General features: G+C 43.4%; 1 protein-coding gene across 13 annotated transcripts in view; it reads right to left on the reverse strand.

Moving 5' to 3' along the window:
* The window catches only part of TCF20 (transcription factor 20), a 133,770-nt gene that overhangs the window by 49,471 nt on the left and 62,848 nt on the right, over positions 1-21,451 (reverse strand). Inside the window, exon 1 of one of the 13 annotated variants that reach the window (XM_030479637.1) lies at positions 18,538-18,575. The exons of 11 other annotated variants lie outside the window; for them this stretch is intronic. The gene's annotated coding sequence lies outside the window, so the exon portion shown is untranslated. Of the gene's footprint in view, positions 1-992; positions 2,580-18,537; positions 18,576-21,451 lie in introns of those variants that run through there. One more of the 13 variants, XM_030479636.1, reaches the window with a different exon arrangement.

Consider the following 21,451-nt stretch of genomic DNA (forward strand, 5'->3'; position numbering starts at 1 on the left):
TATCCCCTCTCCTTGCAACTTTCCATCCTTCTAAGTAGTGCAAGTAAGAGGACGGAATCACTCACTTTCAAGAACAAAAGTCACTAGCCTACTACCAGCTGGAGCACATATTCAGCATTAATAATTCCCCGCAGGCATTTACTAACTGGGACTGTTTATGTGCCCCTGAAGAAACAAACTTCCAACAATATTTTTACAAAGCAATGAAGAACAATCCTTACCCTCCAGCTATCTTTCATGGCTAATACTGGGAGTAATCAAGCAGTTGCTACCATGTTTAAAGATGCAACAAGAACCCTGCAAAACACTCAAACCACACTTGGATCTACTGCAGGAATTATATCCAAGGCCCATAGTTCATTTGGGGAAAGATCTTTGTCAGAAAACAAGATACAGTTGATCAAAGCTCAAACCAAGATACTCCAATTAAAGGATCTATGGGAACCTGTGAAAGAACTGGCACTAGCATGCCCAAAGACATCTGCTCCATGCTCTGTTCCTGACTACTCAAGGAACTCTTTAGTGAAAAGGAACATGGCAAGACAACACATGGTGTTTCCCCCCATGGAAAGTCAGAACAAGTCCACTCTTATTTGAGCAGAAGGGTCTACAGCTTTATCTCTTGGGACTTTTATATTACCCCAAATGACACTTAACTGAAAACATTCGCCAGCCAAAATATATACTTTGGAATACCATGTATGATCATCCACATTAACATAATCAACTCTTAAGCAAATGCATTTCGGGAAGGCTCTTTATGTACTTCAATCTATTATTCAGTATGTGGAACCATAACTCTTCCTTCAAGGACTAGCCTTACAGCTACAGAATTGTTCGGGGACCCTGGCTAGCCCCTTTGTAAAAGCCTGATATCACTATACACATTAAGTATGGTAATGAACAAGTATATGCATATACCCTGTCATTATTGTTATTTACATAAATAAAATCAATAAACAGATGACAAAAACATTTAATTTCTGAAACACCTTATGGTTTTCTCTTCCTGAAAACAAACTGGATAAAGCCACCTGCAGAGAGTCCTTCCTTTAAACAGAGGTTGAGACAATGCTCCTACTTTTCCAGGAAACAGAACACCAACTCCTCAGACTGGAGACTTCCTGGAAGACTTGCCTGAATTATGTTTTCTCATTTAACCATGTTTTGTGCTTACCACATTCAACTGAACCCATTTAGAATTAAAGTCTAGTTTTGCACTTTAAAAGTTTTGTTCAAGTAGATCACCAAAGAGCCCCAAGAAAACAGGAATACAAATGAAGAGACGCGGGTGATGTCTGGCATCATGCTCTTTTCCCATTTGGCTCTCAATATGTATTATATATTTTAATTAATATTTAAGTTAGATACAGAAGGCTCTAACTCTACCTTTAGAGTCATTCAGAAAGGCACCCTGGTTATAGCTGGGTTTCTGCTATCTGTGCATGCAAGCTACGGAACACACACAAAACCCCCCCCACTGCAGTGCATGTCTCCACAATCCCTCTCTGCTAACTCAATGGCATCTTCGTGTTGCAGCCTTGGTTCACGTAGCTTGATGTCCACAAGAATATTACTGAAACATCTACTAGAATAAGAAAAGAACTTTCAAATTGTTAGGAATTCCAATTCTACCTTTCCCCTTCCTGAAAGTCAACTTTATTGCTGTTATAATATTATACTCTTTTAAGTATCATACTATAAGAGAGATCTGCTGTTCTGCTGAACTTCGGCTTTCATAGCATTTTAAAGACTACACATATCACACAAATAACACTTCCATGAATGCCAGTCCAGTTTGAGCTTCTTATGGAGAAACCCCTCCTTTTCGTCAATTATTCCCTTTGATGTTTCATCAGTTTGAAGCTCCTGCCCTCAAAACTGGGATACCTAATGCAAGCTTCTTTCTCCCTTTTTGTACTACTTGCTGTTAAGATGAAAAATAGGACCAAATAATAAAAGCAGGAAAGAAAACATACATTGAAATAAAAGGGAGTTACCAAACTAAAAGTAAGAGAACATTTACTGTAACTGGCAGATGTTAGAAAGCAGCTTCTCTAGATAAGCAGTTTGGGGCTTTGCAATCAGCAACATTCATGTGCTATGGAGATGACGTGCACGCCCTGGCAGTCAGTGCTCTGCATCCCCTTCTCATGAAAGCAACATTTCCACCCTCATCACAGCCTCGGTCTCTCTCAAAATCTCAACCTCATTTTTAAATATGACTTTACTAAAGCTTACTTTACATAGCCTGAACGAGGTCTCAGGAAGTCTCTCTTGCATTACATCATACAAAAACTTTCGTCGCTGATGATATTCATTCTTCTGTAATACTAACAAAGGGTTGAAAACTGCTAACATACTTTAACAATGGTAGGAAACATCCTTAAGACTTCCTCACTATTAAAAAAAAATCATTTTAATCACATAATGGAAGAGAAACAGCACAAGATGTTGGAAAATACCTTTAGGAACAGAGATCCAGTAAAGATCAACCTCAGGCAGAAATTTCTATCCTCCATAATATCAAGCAATCACAAAATATTTACTGAGTCCAGAAAATATATACGCTAACTCAAAACATGTTTTTATCCTTCAGTTTATCGGGGTTTTGTTTGTTTGGGTTTTTTTAATCTCGGATTTTACCTTGAAAAATAAATGAAAAGTTTTCATCCACAGAACTTAAATCACTGGTGCTCTAAGCAAATGGGTTCTGTGTTCATGTCTCCTACAGACCACTTGCTTTGAATATCTCACAAGAAGCTTGAGTAACAGAACAGTAGAATAGCAGCCAATAAAACAAACAAACAAACAAAAAAAAAGGGTATTTAATTAATAACAGGAATAAGACAGGAGCTGCTTCAATCCATTACATCATTGATAACTTAAGACATAGAGTGCACTCCTGTCGTTAATGTACTATAAATATAGGACTATTACAATTACTATTGTAAAATAATCTTTCTTAATAATAACAGCCCTGTAAAGTGCTTAGATCTAAGTGCTATGTTCTCAGAAAACCACTGAGACTAATTCCATGGGCAAGCCCTGTTAATAAAATATATTCGGACAGATGAGACCTTCAAAGTCTATCTCAATTCACAGGAAAAAATATATCTATTTGATTAAATTCTTCCTGGAAGTCTTTAAAGAAAAGATTTTCAGCTGGTACACACTCCTCCAAATGCAGGAACTCTAGAGAATGATATACCAGCTGTTGACTAGAGACTACAACACGATCATGTAGAACTCCATAATGGTGGCACACATCCACAATCCCATCCCCAACAGAAGGGGACAAGTCCCACTTCCAAGTGCTCCATCAACAGCCACAAATTACACACATTTACAGTATCTTCCAACATACACAACAAAAACCCACCAAAGCCTTCCTCATCTATTCAAAGGGAAGGTAAGATTCTGGCACAGCTTCCACTACTCCAGTGTCACACCTACACTCTCACTACATGTGCATGTAGCTCTCATTAAAGCTTCGTGATTCTCCTCAAGTATTTATAGCCTGTAGCTCTAGAGCCATCTAAGCATATCCACCTAGAGATTACAGAGTACATTCACTATGCTCAGCAGCTTCACTCTGCTCCTACACATTTGTTTCCTTCCCAGTAGCCCAGTAATCAAAATTTGCCTTCAACCCAGTACGAACAAAGGGAGCATGTTACAAGCTTGTGTGGCTGATAAAGAAACAGCCTCACTTATGAAATCACTGCACAGAAGTCACGACTAGAGAGAACCAGTAGGTTGTCTTATCCATATCTCACTCGGACTTTTTTGTGAAACATCTGAAGTTATTTCAGGCGGTCTTTCAACCTACCTTCTCCACGTGAACTTATTTTTAAGCACATTTACGATAGAGATTTTTTCTTGTTTAATTGTCCAAAACAGCCTTGTAGAACTTATATTAACATAGGAGTTCCTCAAAATATGGAGCTACCGCATTGTGATCCTACTGTGAGCAATATTATCAAATGGTAGTCAACAGCATGTAAGCATCTTTCAACAGTTCCTGCATGTATATGAGACTGCCCCCAACTACTGCTGCTTAACAGCGTTCATCAGTACTCCCACACCAAGACTACTGTGTGAAATGATCTTCTGCGACATACTGTGCTACGTTTTTTAAATCCACATGAATCTTGAAAACTTTTTTGGTCCCGCTTACCAAAGATTGGACAAATACAGGACAGCTGCCCAGATCTTCCCACGTAACACTGATGCCAGTATAGTAGTGCATCACTACAGACAGAGAGCTCAAAACAAGCGAGCTAAAACCTAAAAATACTGTGGGGATATGCTTAATTTTTAATGATAAGGAGCTCCTGTAAAGGAGCCAAAGAAACCAGAATCACTTCTCTAGGACATAAGTGAGGTCTTTCTGCTTTGTTAAATTTTCTTTAGATTTGGGTTGACTACTGTGACCCATCTGTGCAGAGAATTCTCAGGCAGCAGTCAAATGCAATATATTTTCGGTGATCTGTCAAAGACCTCTCACTTCCTAGCATGCTTATCAAGAAAGAAAATGTAGTTACAGGCAGGTGACAAACAGTAAGATAGCATTTGACAGAGGGGAAAAAAAAAAAAAAAAGTACATGAACAAGTGGGGGTTTTCTAGAGTGCCCAGGTTTCTAATTAAAATACTTCTTTGCTAAATGCTGTGCAAATTAACAAAGATGTATGTACATCTCCACAGCCATTTCTAGTCACAACCCATACAAGATGCAAAAATTACCATTTTTGTCCTTCCTCACTGTATCTTCTTAAAGTAGCAGAGCACACCCACAACTAAACCCCATCAAGCCAGAGCCTGAGTATGAGCAACTCAGTGGCATAATTTGTGAGTAAACAATCCCCAGGATCTGAATTAAGCCTGAAATACAGGAAAAAAGATTTCCATGTACTGAGTGTCATTTCCATCGTCAAGGCCAAGTTTCTAACCCTCATTTCTGTAGGTACAGTTATTTGGATGCCGGAGAGGGTCTATTCATCAGGGACTGTAGTGACAGGACAAGGGGTGATGGGTTCAAACTAAACCAGGGGAAGTTCAGGTTAGACATGAGGAGGAATTTCTTTACTGTGAGGGTGGTGAGGCACTGGCACAGGTTGTGCAGAGAAGTGATAAATGCTCCATCCCTGGCAGTGTTCGAGGCCAGGCTGGACAGAGCCTTGGGTGACACGGTCTAGTATCAGGCGTCCCCGCTCATGGCAGGGGGTTGGAACTAGATGATCTTAATGTACTTTCCAACACAACCCATTCTATGATTCTATGTCTTAAAAACACCCATATGCTTACATGTCTAATAATAATATATATTAGCAACATGTCACTGCTAATGCTGGTCTTGATAAAAACCCTGAATTTTGTCCTGCTCAACGAAAAACTTCACCAAAAGATTCCTCAAATGAGTTAAAAGTTTGGCGAAGTGGATTGTAACCCATTTCCATCATTTCACAGAGACACTATGCCTTCTCCATGAAAACGTCTGTACAGCCTTCTAGAAAGTCAGTCTGTATGAGCTTAAATCCAAACAATTAAGGAACTGGTTCTCACAGAATGGACGAAGAATAGATAAGGATAGCAGAAGGAACACAGTGAGCTTTGTCACTTGAGAGAGAGGAATGTTCTGAGGAGTATTGTGCTGGATAACATCTACATTCACTTCTTATTTCATATATTTCCCTAAGTGGCCACAGAAAATTTTACTAAGCCTGAGTCATTCCATCTTCCTATCTCACAGGGGAGACGTGAGCAGATATATTCAGAGTATTATATACTGCTACAGTAAAAGGCATCATATAAACAAACAACAACAAAAAATAATCAGAATTTTGCCTGTGGCTATTATTTGACTGCCCATTTCTTCCCCCACTCTCAGAATTAAAAAAAAAAAAAAAAAAGGGGAGGAGAGGGAGGAGAGGGAGGAGAGGGAGGAGAGGGAGGAGAGGGAGGAGAGGGAGGAGAGGGAGGAGAGGGAGGAGAGGGAGGAGAGGGAGGAGAGGGAGGAGAGGGAGGAGAGGGAGGAGAGGGAGGAGAGGGAGGAGAGGGAGGAGAGGGAGGAGAGGGAGGAGAGGGAGGAGAGGGAGGAGAGGGAGGAGAGGGAGGAGAGGGAGGAGAGGGAGGAGAGGGAGGAGAGGGAGGAGAGGGAGGAGAGGGAGGAAGGAAAAAGAAAAAAAAAAAAAGTTGACAACACCAAATTAAAAATACCCAGGCAGATTTTTCACATCTGCATTCCTTATTCACTATAGAATTCAAATACTAACTCCAGTTTAGCTCTGCACTTTGAGTGAAGTGTACTGTTAAATTCATATTGTTAAACATGAAGAAATAAGTTTGACAGGAACAAAATTTTCTTGTAAGCTGGTTTTAAAGTTGTGGTACTACGAAAACATGCAGTTTTAGACATGTAATTCATGATCAAAGTTCAGCAGAATTTTATCTGATTTTACGGATCTCAGTTTCACAGAATCATAGAATGGTTCAGGTTATTACTACGTCATTGATCTCTGTCTTGATCAATATTACAGATGCACTTCAATAGCTTTCCAAAATCCAGCAACTGATTGCTGAAAGTTCTCTATCTACATTTTTAAACAGATACCACCATTTTAATAAGAACCTATGCAAATCAGATTCCATTTCAGGTCAAAGATTAAGCCAGTAATTTTGGTTTCACATATAGGGTCAGTCCTCTATGCACTAGCTGAAGAGGTCCAGCCTCCTGCTGGTGCTAACACAGGCATTCACGCAGCAATCCAGCTCATGGAACCGATACAGTCGAGAAATAATTCTGCAAGGGAGAAAAGCCATTTCTGAACTGACAGATCCATTCACTGTATCGTTACACAAACATCTGTACCAGCAAAACGGACACAGCAGGAACTGCTTAAGTGGCATGGCTACTGGAGTGCACTTGAAAGCAGAAGTTCATATTTAAAAGGCTCTTTATCTTTACACAACAGTCAAACAACCCTTCCCACCATCAAAATGAAAATAATGCTGCACCTCAGCTCCTGGTTTCTTTTCTCCAAGCTGCAGATCAGCTGACTGCACATCCTAACCCAATTCACTAGTTTTCTGAAAAGCTTGGCAACTCACTATATGCCTCTTATTATGAATTCACCTGTGTCCCTACCTCCAATGTCCCCAAACAGTCAAACTTCATGTCTGCTTTGACAGTACAGCAATATCAGAGCAACCATTTCAAGGACAACTGCTGATCTGCTCTTCATCTCCTCAGACATGCGAGATAGGAGGTTCAGCAAAGGCATCACAATTCTCACCATCTTTCAGTCACAGAACTGATGACAGTGAGAAGTCACTTATTAATTGCAAGAGGAAAGCAGAAAACAGTGAGCAGGGTTGCCAGGTTTTATCCAAGAACCTGTGTTCTAGCCAAGGACCAAGGGTTCTGTCCAAGCTCCCACCTTCATTGCAGACATTAATCCAGTACTAAAAATAGTCAGAAGCATACAGCAGTAAATAAAAATAACGTGTTAGGTTTTGGAGTTTTTTTAATTAACTTTTATAATTTGATCATACTAATTGAACCCCTGCCTTTAAAACTTTAAATGCATTATCTCTTCAAATTATGACAACTTGCGAAGATGAATACTTAGGTCATGTTTAATATTACCTGTAATACATGTCTTTCCTTTCTATTCAATGTAGTCTATACAATTAAGTCTTTTTATTCTGTTGTACAATGCTTGGTGCAATGAACCTGTAACTAAGACTCCTGGGAACTCCTCAAGGCAAAAACTCTATCAGTTAAGTGCAAGTATTATGTCAATACAGGTTAGGCACTGTATATAAGAATTAAATTCATTGATCAGGATAAAACCATTGTTGAGGATAATACCACCTAGTTACATGATATGCAATAACATTAAGATCAGGTAGAAATATAACCTTGATCTACTTAAACAAATTGAAGAATTGCCAACCAATTGCAGAAAAGGTGCATCAAATTTATGTCCCCCAAACTTCTTTCAGAGCCTTTGTTCCTTGAAGATAACACAAGAAATCTAGCTATACCACTTTCAGGTTTCACCAGCCAAGGTTATCATTCTTCCCATCGACTTAGTACTTCATCTCCCTAAAGTGACACAGATTTAAGAGCAATTTGGGTATGGAAGGTCTGCAAATACTCCTGCTATGGAAGACTTGAGAAAAAAAAATACAGTCAAGGCTGTATCATGCTTACTGATAGAATGTTAGGTGAAAATAAAGTTTTTCTCTAAAATAAAAAGAAGCAGTTGAACTTCTTTAAAATTCTTCCACCCTCTGGATCCTGCAGCACCTGCCTCATGCCAAAGCCAAAAGCTGAAGCAGACCCATTCCTACAATGGAAATGTTTTCTCCTAAAACAGACTAGCAGGGAGGGACTACAGTCACAGATCCAGGGAGACAGAAGAAACAGTTCAGATTAATACAAAATAACTCCATTATATAAAACATCACATAAGTGATTCAACAAAAAGACTACTTCTCCAGCAGCACTATTTTGAGGAGTTCCTCCCCCTTCCTACCTCCCTATCCCTAAGACTCTCATTCCCACCCCAGCACTACAGGTTGTCTTTGGGTTTTTCAGATTGGATTGGTTCCTTCAACCATCTCATTATGCATCCCCGCTGTTATAGTGGCATAACCAACAGACAGATGACAGAGAGGAGGCAGCATACTGCAGTGTTGGAGCAAACAGTTAAAAACCTAAGTTTGGTTTTGGGGTTGGTTTTTTTTTTTGTAAATTCCTGCATTACTAAGCCTTGGCCTAAGGCACTTGAATTGTTTGATTCTCACCAGCTCCCGCCATGGAGTCAATCAAGCCTTCCAGAAGGTCTCTTTTCATGCCAAGTTTATGCATATAAGGTGATGAAACGTCTAATACACCTCAGTTAAATGTCTGAAACTATATGGTATAAACTCAGGCCAGTGTAACCACCAAACAAGATACTGTACCCTGTCACTTTAACTCCACATACCTAAGTTCTGCTATCAAAGGCAGAGTGAATGACAACAGTAGTCAGACCACAGCACAGTCACAAAATTAACTCAAATGAGCATAAAGAGTTCACAAAAATTAACAAGCTACAACTGCAGATGTTCTCACAACTGGGGTCTAAAGCTTTCTCCTCCCCAAAGAGATTTCAGCATCACCACACTTAGAGTGTCAGGCAGCATTTGAGGCTGTTGTTGGAGACACACTTGGAAAACTGATGGACACAGTTTCTGCTGCATATATTCCATCTCATATCCTAGAGCATATATCCTGAAGAAAGTCAGCAGTTGAAAACAAAGAGGAGGGATGAATTCAGCATCAAAGAACAAACACTTCTATAAATACAGATTAGTGGAGGATAACAAAGGCGCTGCACTCCGAGCATAAGAACACTGGAGAAAAGATACATAAACAAAACCAGAAGACTCTACTGTTTCTTTCTCCATCCTGCCTCCCCTCAAGAGGAGGCTACAAAAAAACGGACAATTTACATAAACCATATATGATGGATTATAATAATTCCTTAATGCTGATGTATTTCTAGAGTTCTATTACAAGACCAGATACTGTTTCCTCTCTTGTTCTAAAACATCCAAACGTTCCATGAAAAACTGAAAGGTTTGCTACCTCCTTTCAGCTAGAAAGGTGACAACAAAGACAAGTCATTGACTTTTACCTTTAGAATTGCTCCTGATTTAATTTTTCACTCTTGCCAACCAACTGGGCAAAAGGATCTTGCTCCTTAGCTTATTTCAGAAGAACAATGTACACATGGAGCTAATCAGGACAGTTTTCGTGAGTAAACACAGCCTAACAACAGCTTTATAAACACTACAGTTCTGTGGAGATGCAAGAAACTTTATTTCCTAATTCCTCCTCCTGTCCATGTTTAGGAGCTTGATCCTGTTCTTGTGAAGCCAAGAAATGTGTTTTCTCCAGTGAGCCTGATTGAGATTCACTCAAATCACCTTTTTTCCCACTAACTCTGAGAGGCTTTTTAGTAGGCTGTAGAGTGTACGTACAGTTACCCACTTCTCCCCTCCCTGCCACTTTCAGCAGCTCTATTATATATACTCACCCCTTTGGTTTTCCAAATTCCACCTTTCAAACATACAGCAAACTACTTCCCTGCAAGGCAAAACTACAAGGAAACAAATACATGACAAGTCTAATTTCTGTATCCAAATTGCAGGATACTGCCATTATTATAAAAAAACATGTACTCAACTGAGTAGTTTTCAAGAAAGAAAACCAGTTTTGTCTCTGATAACTGGAATATGAGAAGATACCAAATGCAGAAAAGGCATAAGATACCAAATGTAGAAAAGTACCCCAGAGCAAAAAGAAATAAGACCAGAAGGCAAGAATCACCACCCTGCTCCCCAACTGCAGTAAACATGATGCTGGCTCAAGTCAAAAGTGCAGAGACGCAGAACACTACACTGCAGAGGAAGCCCCTGGGTCATCACCAAAGCCAATCCCCAACACAGCTCTCAGTGAAGTTCTCTCTATGCACTCTCACAGTAAATGCAAGACTAAGAAAGGCAAAGGAAAATGTTTCTCCATTACAATGCAGTGATTTGGAGAGAAGGGGAACATGGATAGCACGGTTCAGGGTTTTTTTCATGCAAAATAAATAGCTGTCACTTTGGAGCAGTTCTCGATTATGCCTCTGCTACTTGCACTCTCCTGCATTACAGAAGAGAATCTGCCACTCGCTCAGCAATGCCCCGCTATACAAAGACAATCTGCTACCACCTTCTGTAACAATTCTGCCCAACTAATTTCATTCACTGCCTGTTAAGTGCCTATGCTAGTTTTCAAGACCTATCCAAAAGACCATGCAGCAATACCCACAAGGTATGGTCAGGATCAAGACCAGAAAATCTGATGAGCACAACAATTCATGCAAATGTGTTGGAGAAGGAGGAGAAGGGAAACCTCCCTGTTTCCACATGCATGAAGAGAGAGAGGGAAAACTTCAGTGGCAAACCAGACTACACCATATGACAGAACACTGTTGACTTTGCTTCCCCCCGCCCCTCCCCAAGGCAAGATGAGAAATGAAAGACATGGTAATATAGAATTACTGAATCATTTAGACTGGAAAAGACCTTTAAGATTAAGTCCAACCATTACCCTAAGCACCACATCTACATGTCAACCCTTCCAACGAGAAAATGTTTCCTAATATCCAATCTAAACCTCCCTGTCACAACTTGAGGCCATTTCCTCTCATCCTATCATTTGTTACTTGGGAAAAGAGACCAACACCCACCTCACTGCAACCTTCTTTCAGGCAGTTGTAGAGAGCAAAAAGAGCCTTCTCTGCTCCAGACTAAACACGCCCAGTGCCCTCAGCCATTCCTCCTAAGACCTGCATTCCAGACCCTTCACCAGCTTCATTGGACATGCTCCAGCACCTCAATGTCTCTCTTGTAGTGAGGGGCCCAGAACCGAACACAGTATTTGAGGTGCAGCCTCCCCAGTGCTGAGTACAGGGGGATGATCGCTGCCCTGGCCCTGCTGGCCGCACTAGTGCTGATACAGGCCAGGATGCTGCTGGCCTTCTTGGCTGCCTGCGTACAAGCTGGCTCATGTTCAGCTCCATCAATCAGAACCTCCAGGTCCTTTTCCATGAGCAGCTTTCCAGCCACTCTTCCCCAAGCCTGGAGCGTTGCATGGGGTTGTTGTGACTCAAGTGCAGGACCCAGCACTTGGCCTTGCTGAATCTCATACAATTGGCCTTGGCCCATTCGTCCAGCCTGCCCAGATCCCTCTGTGGAGCCTCTCTACCCTTCAGCAGATCAACATTCCCGCCTGAATTGGTGCTGTCTGCAAATTTCCTGAGGGTGCATTTGATCCCCTCATCCAGACCACTGGCAGAGATATCAGAGCTGGCCCAAATACTGAGCCCGAGGAACACCACTAGTGACCGGCCACCAACTGGAGTTAACTCCATTCACCACCACTCTTTGGGCCTGGCCATTCAGCCAGTTTTTTACCCAGCAAAGAATACATCATCCAAGCCATGAGCAGCTTTTCCAGGAGAATGCTGGGGAAAGTGGTAGACAACACCCAAGTCTCAGTAGACAACAATCCACAGCCTTTCCCTCATCCACTAAGTGGGTCACTTTGTCACAGTAGGAGATCAAGCTGGTCAAGCAGGACCTGCCTTTCACAAATCCATGCTGACTGCACCTGATAGCCTGGTTGTCCCGTATGTGTCACATGATGGCACTCAAGATGATCTACTCCATAGGCTTGTGTGTATCTAAGTGGTGTAGCAGGTCACTGACCATGTCCCCTTGGATTATGGGGATTTCTTTCTGCTCCCCATCCCCATCTTCCAGCTCAGGGGTCTGGGTACCCAGAGGACAACTGGTCTTACTATTAAAAATTGAGGCAAAGAAGGCATTAGGTGCCTCATCCTTTGTCACCATGTTTCCTCCGACACCCAATAAAGGATGGAGATTCTCCTTAGCCCTCCTTTTGTTGCTAATGCAATTACAGAAACATTTCGTTTGTCTTTTACAGCAGTAACCAGATGAAGTTCCAGTGGGGCTTTGGTCCTTCTAATTTTCTCCCTGCCTAACCTCATGACACCCTCGTTGTCCTCCTGAGCTGTCTGCCCCTTCTTCCAAAGGTCATAAACAATCCTTCCCCACACCCCCCAACCCCGAGTTCCAGCCAAAGCTCTCTTCAGACAGACTGGTTTCTTCCCCACCAGCTCAGCTTTCGGCACATGGGGATGTGCTGCTCCTGCACCTTTAAGATTTCCTTCTTGAAGAACGTCCAGCCTTCCTGGACTCCTTTTCCCTCCAGGACTGCTTCCCAAGGGACTCTGTCAACCAGGCTCCTATCAGGCCAAAGTCTGCCCTCCAGAAGCCCGAGGTGGCAGTTCTGCTGACCCCCCTCCTTACTTCTGTGTCATTTTGTGACTGCTGTGCCCAAGACGGCCTCCAACCACCACATCACCTACAAGTCCTTCTCAGGAACAACAGGTCCAGCAGGCACCTTCCTTAGTTGTGTCACCCACCAGCTGTGTCAGGAAGTTACCTTCCACACACTCCAGGAACCTCCTAGGCCGTTTCCTCTCTGCTGTGTTGTATTTCCAGCAGACACTATAATGCTGATCGTACAGCATTCACTACATTTATGAGATAACCATTTACATTAATTAACAAAACAAAACACACACACAGTGATCCCACTATTCCAGAACTTCTACTCACTGTTGGACAAATCCAATCTCATGGAAATTCAAGTGTACCCAGGCATGTGACCAAAAGTAACACCAAATTGCAGATATTGAATTGGAAGCTGATTAACAACATTTCATTATGGTATACAATGGTTTATTCCTTTAAGTTCCGGCAGGTGTGACAGCACATATTTTTCTTTCAGCTAACAAGTTTTAGGTATGTTTTTCCTAGTCATTAGCAATGTTATATATGGATACAAGCCATCTATAGTCTGCAATGCCAATACCAAGTATCTAGTTCAAAGCTATTATGAAGGCAGAGTTTGCAGCACATTACTTCTACAGGAAAAGGGATATGAACAATACTTCCAATAAACTGTGTTAAAGCTTCTAGCATAGCAGCTCCCCATACAATTTCTAGCTAAGTACTAAGCTCTTATCAGAACTCATCAGAGAGTTCTGTTTATGACTTGTAATTTACGAGCAATTACATGACCGAGTGCCTACTAGTAAAATACTCCAAAATAAATCATCATACCCCAACACAGAATACACCACGATTCCATATGTAGTTACTGGTATGAACACAGACATGCTGTTTGCTCATGTGGGTGATTTTCCCAGGTTTTTTGAATTTGTTGCATTGCAACACAGCCATGAAATAATGGGCTTCTCAAATGGAGAACAGATCAAATCCCAAAGGGACTCAAGGCATGGCTCTTGAACAAAGAACCTGGGAACACTTTCTTTATTCTTCCGATATTATCACCAGTTACAACCACTGGTAAAAAGAAGAAACATAAAGAAGCACTGGGAAAAACACATGCATGTTCACTGTCACCAGGTCAAGCCAAAAGGATGCTTGTGCTTTGTTCTACAACTTCTTAACTCTGTTCTTGAGGAAATCACTAGACAAGAGGCAGGAAAAAACAGCAGTTTTACTGCAACATGAATACTTTGTTGTACCCAGGTCAAAAGAGAAGTTTGACTGTTCATGTTGTTGTTCACAAATGCAGCACAAGTTCAAGAGTGAGTAAAATTTCATTTTCATTTGTGTCTTTAAAGGCAAATAGGCAGCATATCACAGACTCCAGAACATCCTGGACTGATATGATCCTCCACAGGGATTAAGAGAATGCACATTTGATTATCCATCAGCCTCAACTTTTGAGTCTTCGAATCTGGCTTCCCTCCACCCCCTTTTTTTCAAATTAAATGAAACCCATGTACACACACAATGAAGGAAATCATATGCTTTTCCAAGTGTCCCAAACCAATATGTAACTTAGATGTAAGCAGCAGCAGGAAGGCTCAGCTGAAGAAACCAAGGAGTGGTATGGCTAGACCAGTGCGACACAGATGCACCAGCAGTGCTGTACATGGCTGAAGACAGAACCTTCACCTCTTCCAGTCAGCCAAGACTGAAGTCTAGTCAAGGACTCTAAGGAAGGGGACCCTTAAACAAGCTTGATAGAAACAGAATCTCACATTAGGATCCCATTACCAGAATACAACAGCCTCTTCTGCATGATTTTAGAGAAGTACAAACCTCTGCTTACATTGTGTGTGTCCTCTATCAGTAGTATTAAAACAGCTTTCTACAAAGAAAAATAATAATCTACATAGCATATCATTATTATTAGAAGTGGTTAAAAATACTTAAGACTATTTTTTTTTAGAAATCCAAAAGCCAGATCAGAATATTTTCTTTTTTTTTTTTTTTTTTTTTTTTTTTTTGAGAGAGAGAAAGAGATCTTGCCCAAAATAGTCAAGAAAAAACAAAAAAAACCCCTTTTGCTATCAGACAGCAGTTTAGTTACTGGAATGGGAAGCATTGGTTGGTCTCAGTCCAGTCTCTACCAACAAATCAGCATGTTAGTTGGCTCTTCAGAAACTTCTACGTAATCTTTCCTGTCTCAGAGGCCAATTGCAGGATTAGGTAACACAAATTCTCACCCAGGCAGGTAAGGTACGTACTGAAGCCTGAGAAGGCAGTGCTGCCAAAACCACCTCGAGATCTTTGAAAGTTGTCAGAACTCAGGTTCCAAAAACATTAGTCTAATACCATTCCCAAGTATAAAAAATAATTGAACAGGGTATGAAAAAATAAATATATGTTTTAAGTAAAAAGCCACCCCACCCAAACTGAGATCTGGCATACCCGATGTCAAAAGGCAAAGATATGCAAAAGCTATAAACTCTTAAATATACCCTTATCTCAAATTATAGGGAAGCCAAGCAAGCAGCATGAAATTATTCAAGTTTATTACATATTATGCCCTCATTCCAGATAGCAACCTGCCAAGCTAGTAGAATAGCAACAGGAATTGTGCAGTACAATTTCTGTGAAGGGACCCTTCCAAGAGCAGCATTATTGCCATTTTGCTGTGCTTCATGGGTGGTTTAGTTAAACATGACCTAAAAAGGAAGGGAGAAAGGGGGTATGCAATGATTTTCTTTTTAACATTGCACCAAGAGCCCAAAATGATGACTTTGCACACATTTCCACAACAGGAAGGCGGGGGGGGGGGGGGGAGAGGAACCCCAAACCTACATATTGCACTCTTTTTCCTACAGACTTCATACACATATCAATCATAGACAGAACCACATTAGGAACCTTTTTACTTAGACTGCTTTAAGTCTTTATACTTAATGCGAATGTCCTTTAAAAATGTAGTAAAGAGGTTAATATCTCCCCAGTTCTTCAGCTGAAGGTTAAGGAAACAACTTCTGACAATAAAAAGAGGCTTGTGTATTAATTGCAGAGAGACAAGTTTTCTCTTTCATTTGAATAACCTTCAGATCTTTTTTATGCATTATGGAAACAGATTTTCTCAGTTATTAAACAAGTCATCTCAAGCTTTCTTTATGAAGCATTAGTAACCAAGAAAAGGAAATCCCAGCTCCCCGTTGAAGACACTCACAACCAAGCTGCTCCTAGTGCTATCAGAGTGGGAGCCATGCTTAACCTGCCCCAGGCTGCAAAGGTATATTAAAGCATACATTTCAGCAAAAATGCAGGTTTCATCAATCCCAAAGCCTCTGATATCTGATTTAGAGATCAAAGCCCAATTTGTGTCAAAACATATACTATTCTACTAGAAAGGACACTGTAAAGCTAAGGAGTCTGAAGAATATCAAACTTGCAAGAAGGTCCAAAAAATACCCCTAGACATTTAAGTCCATCAATCAATACAAAGCCCCAAAACCATGAGCTTGTCTGAGGTCATTCTCAAAACTAGAAGCAGTAAAAATGTACAGCAGCAAGTTGTACTTTTGACATAAGAGGTGTTGCCATACTCCTGCTCAGAAGGCATAGTAGTTTGCTTGCTAATTTAACCACAAAATACTAAAATATGCATTTCATATACCAGCAGTTTACAGAAACAAGGGAATACTATTCTCCTCATAATACTAACAAAGTTTAAGACATAGATGACTAAACTAATAAATCACAGAATGGTTTGGGTTGGAAAGGACCTTAAGATCATGTAGTTCCAACCTCACACCAGACCATGTCACCCAAGGCTCTGTCCAACCTGGCCTTGAACACTGCCAGGGATGGAGCATGTACCACTTCTGTGGGCCTCACCACCCTCACAGTAAAGAACTTCTTCCTTATATCTAACCTGAACTTCCCCTGGTTTAGTTTGAACCCATCACCCCCTGTCCTATTGCTACAGTCCCTAATGAAGAGTCCCTCCCCAGCATCCTTATAGGCCCTGGCCAGATACTGGAAGGCTGCTATGAGTTCTCCGCACAGCTTCTGTTCTCCAAGCTGAACAGCCCCAACTTTCTTAGCCTGTTTCGCCCAGAAATTATTCCTTCAGTGTGCAAATCAGCTGCGTTTTTATATGTCAACTAAGCCCAATGCAAAGACAACAGATAAAAAAATGCAGCTTCAAACAACTCAAAGTGAACTAATACAGAACCTTATTTAAAGCAGTAGATCTAAGGAAAAAGCAAACAAACAAACAAAAACTCACAAGTAACAATACTAATAAGTGTTTATCAATCACATATGCTTAGCCAAATGGACTTAGTTCCGCTATGCAATACCCATCTATAAATCTCAGAAACCAAAGTTATCACACAAAAAAAGCAGTCCAGAAAATCGATGAAAAAAATCCAGCTCTTCCTGAATTGAGCTCAGCCAATATGCTACAGACCTAACCCAGGAGCTGCTGCATCTCCACCATCCCGTCACGGTATCATTCTACAAGGAATGGGTAAAGGTGAGCCAAGTGCTACATGCACACTCATTGCTCAGGAAGCATGCTAAAAATTAAACACTCCAAAGAATTACCCATGGATGAATCAACAGATGGCAACAAGTCACACAGACATGAACAGCTTTCAAAATGCTAACCTGAACACAGAAAGCTCTGCTGCTGAGCCTTAGTCCCCCCACAGGTATCTGGTATGGTACAATGCTGCAGTTTAAGCAAACTGCCTGCCCTTTTAGTGAAGGGGGAATGTTATGGCTGAGAAAATATACACAAGAAATAAAAGATTCTGATGGTGCCAAATCTACGCACGGAGACAATCACTTGTTGATTCACATGCAAATGTGTTCTTGTTTTCAACTTAATAACAGAGTGACAGTATGATTAGACAGCTCTGATACACAGCCTAAAACGCTTCAGTTACATAACTTTCTCTTATTCCTTCCTTGAAGGTAATGACTTCCAAGTGCAGTCCTAAACACAACTTCCAGCCAAACAGCATTAACTAACGACACCCTGATCCTCACAGCTGGCCAAACACTATATGCTGATCCTCTCTGCAAGTGAACAGTACTAGGTTAGTCATCCAGAGAGAAACAAGCACCTACAAACCCCAAACATTCACAACACAGCCTGTGTCCCTACTGCAATTTGTGTACAGGGTGCTCCCATCTTCCCCGACATTTTTAATTATTTATCCCTTGAACGGAAGCACCAATCTCCACATCCTCATAAGAACTTCGCATTTCTTGCAAAAGACCATTTTGGGGAGAGGAAAACAGGCGGGCACCTCACCAGGGATCACTAGGGCTTCTTTAAACACACATAAACACGGGGTTTTAATTCAAGGAAAAAACCGAGGGGGGGGCGGGTTAACCGTGCTGAGCACAGAACTTCCCGAGACCCTTTCACAAGTCCTCCTCCTCCCCAGCACTCGCCCTCCACCTCACGGATGACTCTCCCACATCCCCTCCCGCACCACCGAGGCGGCCGCGGCCTCGGCCTCCCCAGCGTGGGGCTGCCGGGCCCGGCCGGGCGCCCCCCACCTCGCAGGCCTCCCCGCACTCCGACACTCCCGGGCCCCCCTTACCTGCGACCCTCCCTCCCCACCTTCCCCCCGCCGCCGCCTTCCCCGGCGCCCCCTCCCCGCGGCGGCGGGAGGCGCGGGCGGGGCGGGGCGGGGGCGGCTCAGCGGCGGGGCGCGGCGGGCCGGGGCCGGGGCCGGGTCCCGGGGCGGGGGCGCAGCGGGGGCCCGGGGGCGCCTCGCTCCATTCTCCCCTCGCGCACACACACACACAGGAAATAACACGGGGTCAGCTGACCCCCGACAGCCAATGGCGGCGGGCGACAGGGAGCAGCGCGCGCCAGCAGGAACGGCGCGAGGCGGCGGGTCCCGGCCGGGCGAGGGAGCGGGGGGGCGGGGGGGGAGCGGCGCGTGCGCGCGCCTCGCGTGCACGTCTGTGTCTGTGTGCGAGCGCGCGGCCGCCGCCTCCCCTCCCACCACACGCCCGCTTAAAGGGGCCGCGCGCCGCCGCCCCGGGAGCGGGCGGGCGCGGCCTCCGCGCGTGCCACCCGCCGGGACTCCGTCCCTCAGCCCGGCGGCCCGGGCGTGGCGGGGCACAGCAGAGCAGCTGCCGGGCTGCCCGCGGCCCTATCGGGAAGGGCCCGCGGCCGTTTCCATTCCAATCGCCTCATAAATCAATACCCGCCGTTCCCCCGTCCTCCCCCCCCCGTCAGGTTATTTTAAGAACCGGATTTATTCCGTTTGGCCGCCCAGGCGGGAGTGAGGCAGCTGCGGCCCGGCAGCCCCCTCACCGATCCAGAGCCCTGGAGCACACCCCGAGCCGGCGGCCAGGCCGCATGCCGGGGCCGGGTGGGCCCCGAACCGGAGGCACCTCAGCGGAGAGCTCGGGAAACAACATGGAGGCGGTGGGTGGCCGGGGCTCGCCTCCCCGCCGCCCGGCTGTGCCCCGCGGGACCGGCCCCGCAGCGCTCCGCGCGTCCAGCGCCGCGGGGGCAGGTAGAAACAGCGCTCCCGAGCCCCCCATCAGCAGCGAAAGTGGGAATTAAGTACGACTAATTGCACTTCTGCGCTAGAGAAACGGCTCGGGTTTGGAAGAGTATTCACTAGGGGTTGGGTATCAGTTTGTGAGAGTGAGGCGGCAAGGAGGCTGGTGGAGGGCAGCAAGGATGCTCCTCCGCCAGCTGAGCCTGCGCGCCAGCAAGGGAAGCTCTGTATGACACTACAGTTTCCTCCATCTGGCACTCAGCATTTCACATGAAAACGCAGGACGCTGCAGCCTGAGCAGCTCCAAGTGCTGCTGGGCAGGGAGAGCTCCAGCATCATTTACAATGGGCTTTGCCAGGAACTTTACTGAGCAGGTATCACATTTCCATAACCACCCTGTTGCCCAAGCTTTGTTCCCCGCAACCTCAGAAAGCCTTATCCTGAGAGAAGGGCCCCTGCTCATGGCTTATCCCAAAAAGCAATGGACTGCTTAGAAGGACTGTGTTGTAGGCACAGCCAGGTGACAACTTCACAGATGGCTCCTCCACAGGTGACTTGCTCTTTATGAAAAATAAATACAAACCACTACATCTTGTACCATGCGTTGTCTGTCAGAAACAATTTACTGACTGAAATTCCATCTAGATAAGACTGCAACGATGGCAATAGTCTGGGGAGAACAACTGGAGCAGACAACAATTACATGTACTCCTATCATGTGTCTTCCAAGTTAACACTGTGTGGGTGTTGGGGACTCCCCAGCTGCCGGCCAGGCACCGGTGCAGCAGGAGTGTCCAGGAAGGACTCAACCAGCTCCTCTGCTCCTCTGGACTCTACAAGCAACGGCTCCTTCCAGAGGCAAGCCTTCTGCTGTCACCTATGCCTCATCTCCTTCAGATGAGATTACAGTGATGTGCTGTGCATTGGCTACCTGGGAATCACAGCTCGAGCAGGCAGGCGCTGCCTTACAGCATGTGTTTAAGGCACAGTGCTTCCCTTACAAGAGGTGGAGGTCACTGCTTCCTTTGCCTGAAGAAGAGGCTCCCACAGCACATTCACCGTCACAAAGCGTGAGGTTGCTCTAGTGGCAGTCAGCCTTAATCTTGTTGACTGCCACAGCATGCTAAGAGCTTGGTTAGAGCAACATTCCCTCTGGGGATCCAGGACTGTGATAAAAGCTGTAATGCGGTGGGGGAACTTGATAAGGTTTTTATAATTTGATTTTCCATTATCCGTTTTCTGATTTTGAAGTGAAACGTCAATTGAGGTCAATCCTTCACGTAGATTTATATGGTAAGAGTGCTTAGAGTACTCTACCTGAAGTTAAATTTAAGCTTACCTTAAGGTAGAACCCTTTTGTATATACAAATACATGAGAACATAGCTTATATAGATAAGCTTGGTATATCCAGATATTTTTTACCTAACGTTCAAAACAAAGTTGCAGCATAGATGATTTGTAAAATGTTCAAAAGGGTCCTTGTGCTTGTAAACCTACAATCACAGCTAACACAAGTCAAGCACTTCTCAAAGGACCAAAAAATAAGTGAATCTGCATACTTAAATACCTGCACCTCCAGTCTGCTGCACAGCACCATTTCCCACTTCTACATGTTACAAGGAAAGTACCAGAGGAGCTGCTTTTTAAACTATTTAAAAGCTCAAAACTACACAGCTGATTTTAAAGGATGAAATTCAGTTTTAAAAGAACCTGTGCTATATATATAGGCAAATGCCAAGCTGTTGGCAGCTCTTGCACTACAGTAGACATCACTGGTAATAGACAGAGTCATTAAAAGCACAGAATGAAAACAAAGTTACCACAACAATATTAGTTAAATAGCACATGAGCAGAGACGCCACAGCCTTTGCAGCTTTTGAAGTGATGTATCATCAGGCTTTCACGTACAACCCCACTGAGCTTAATGGAGAATTTAATTCTCTCAGAAACTAATTTTTGGCTGTCTGCAGACTCCGGATGAAAAACCACTGTCAT

Source organism: Strigops habroptila, chromosome 3 (genome assembly GCF_004027225.2).
Source record: "Strigops habroptila isolate Jane chromosome 3, bStrHab1.2.pri, whole genome shotgun sequence".
Taxonomy (NCBI): Eukaryota; Metazoa; Chordata; class Aves; order Psittaciformes; family Psittacidae; genus Strigops; species Strigops habroptila.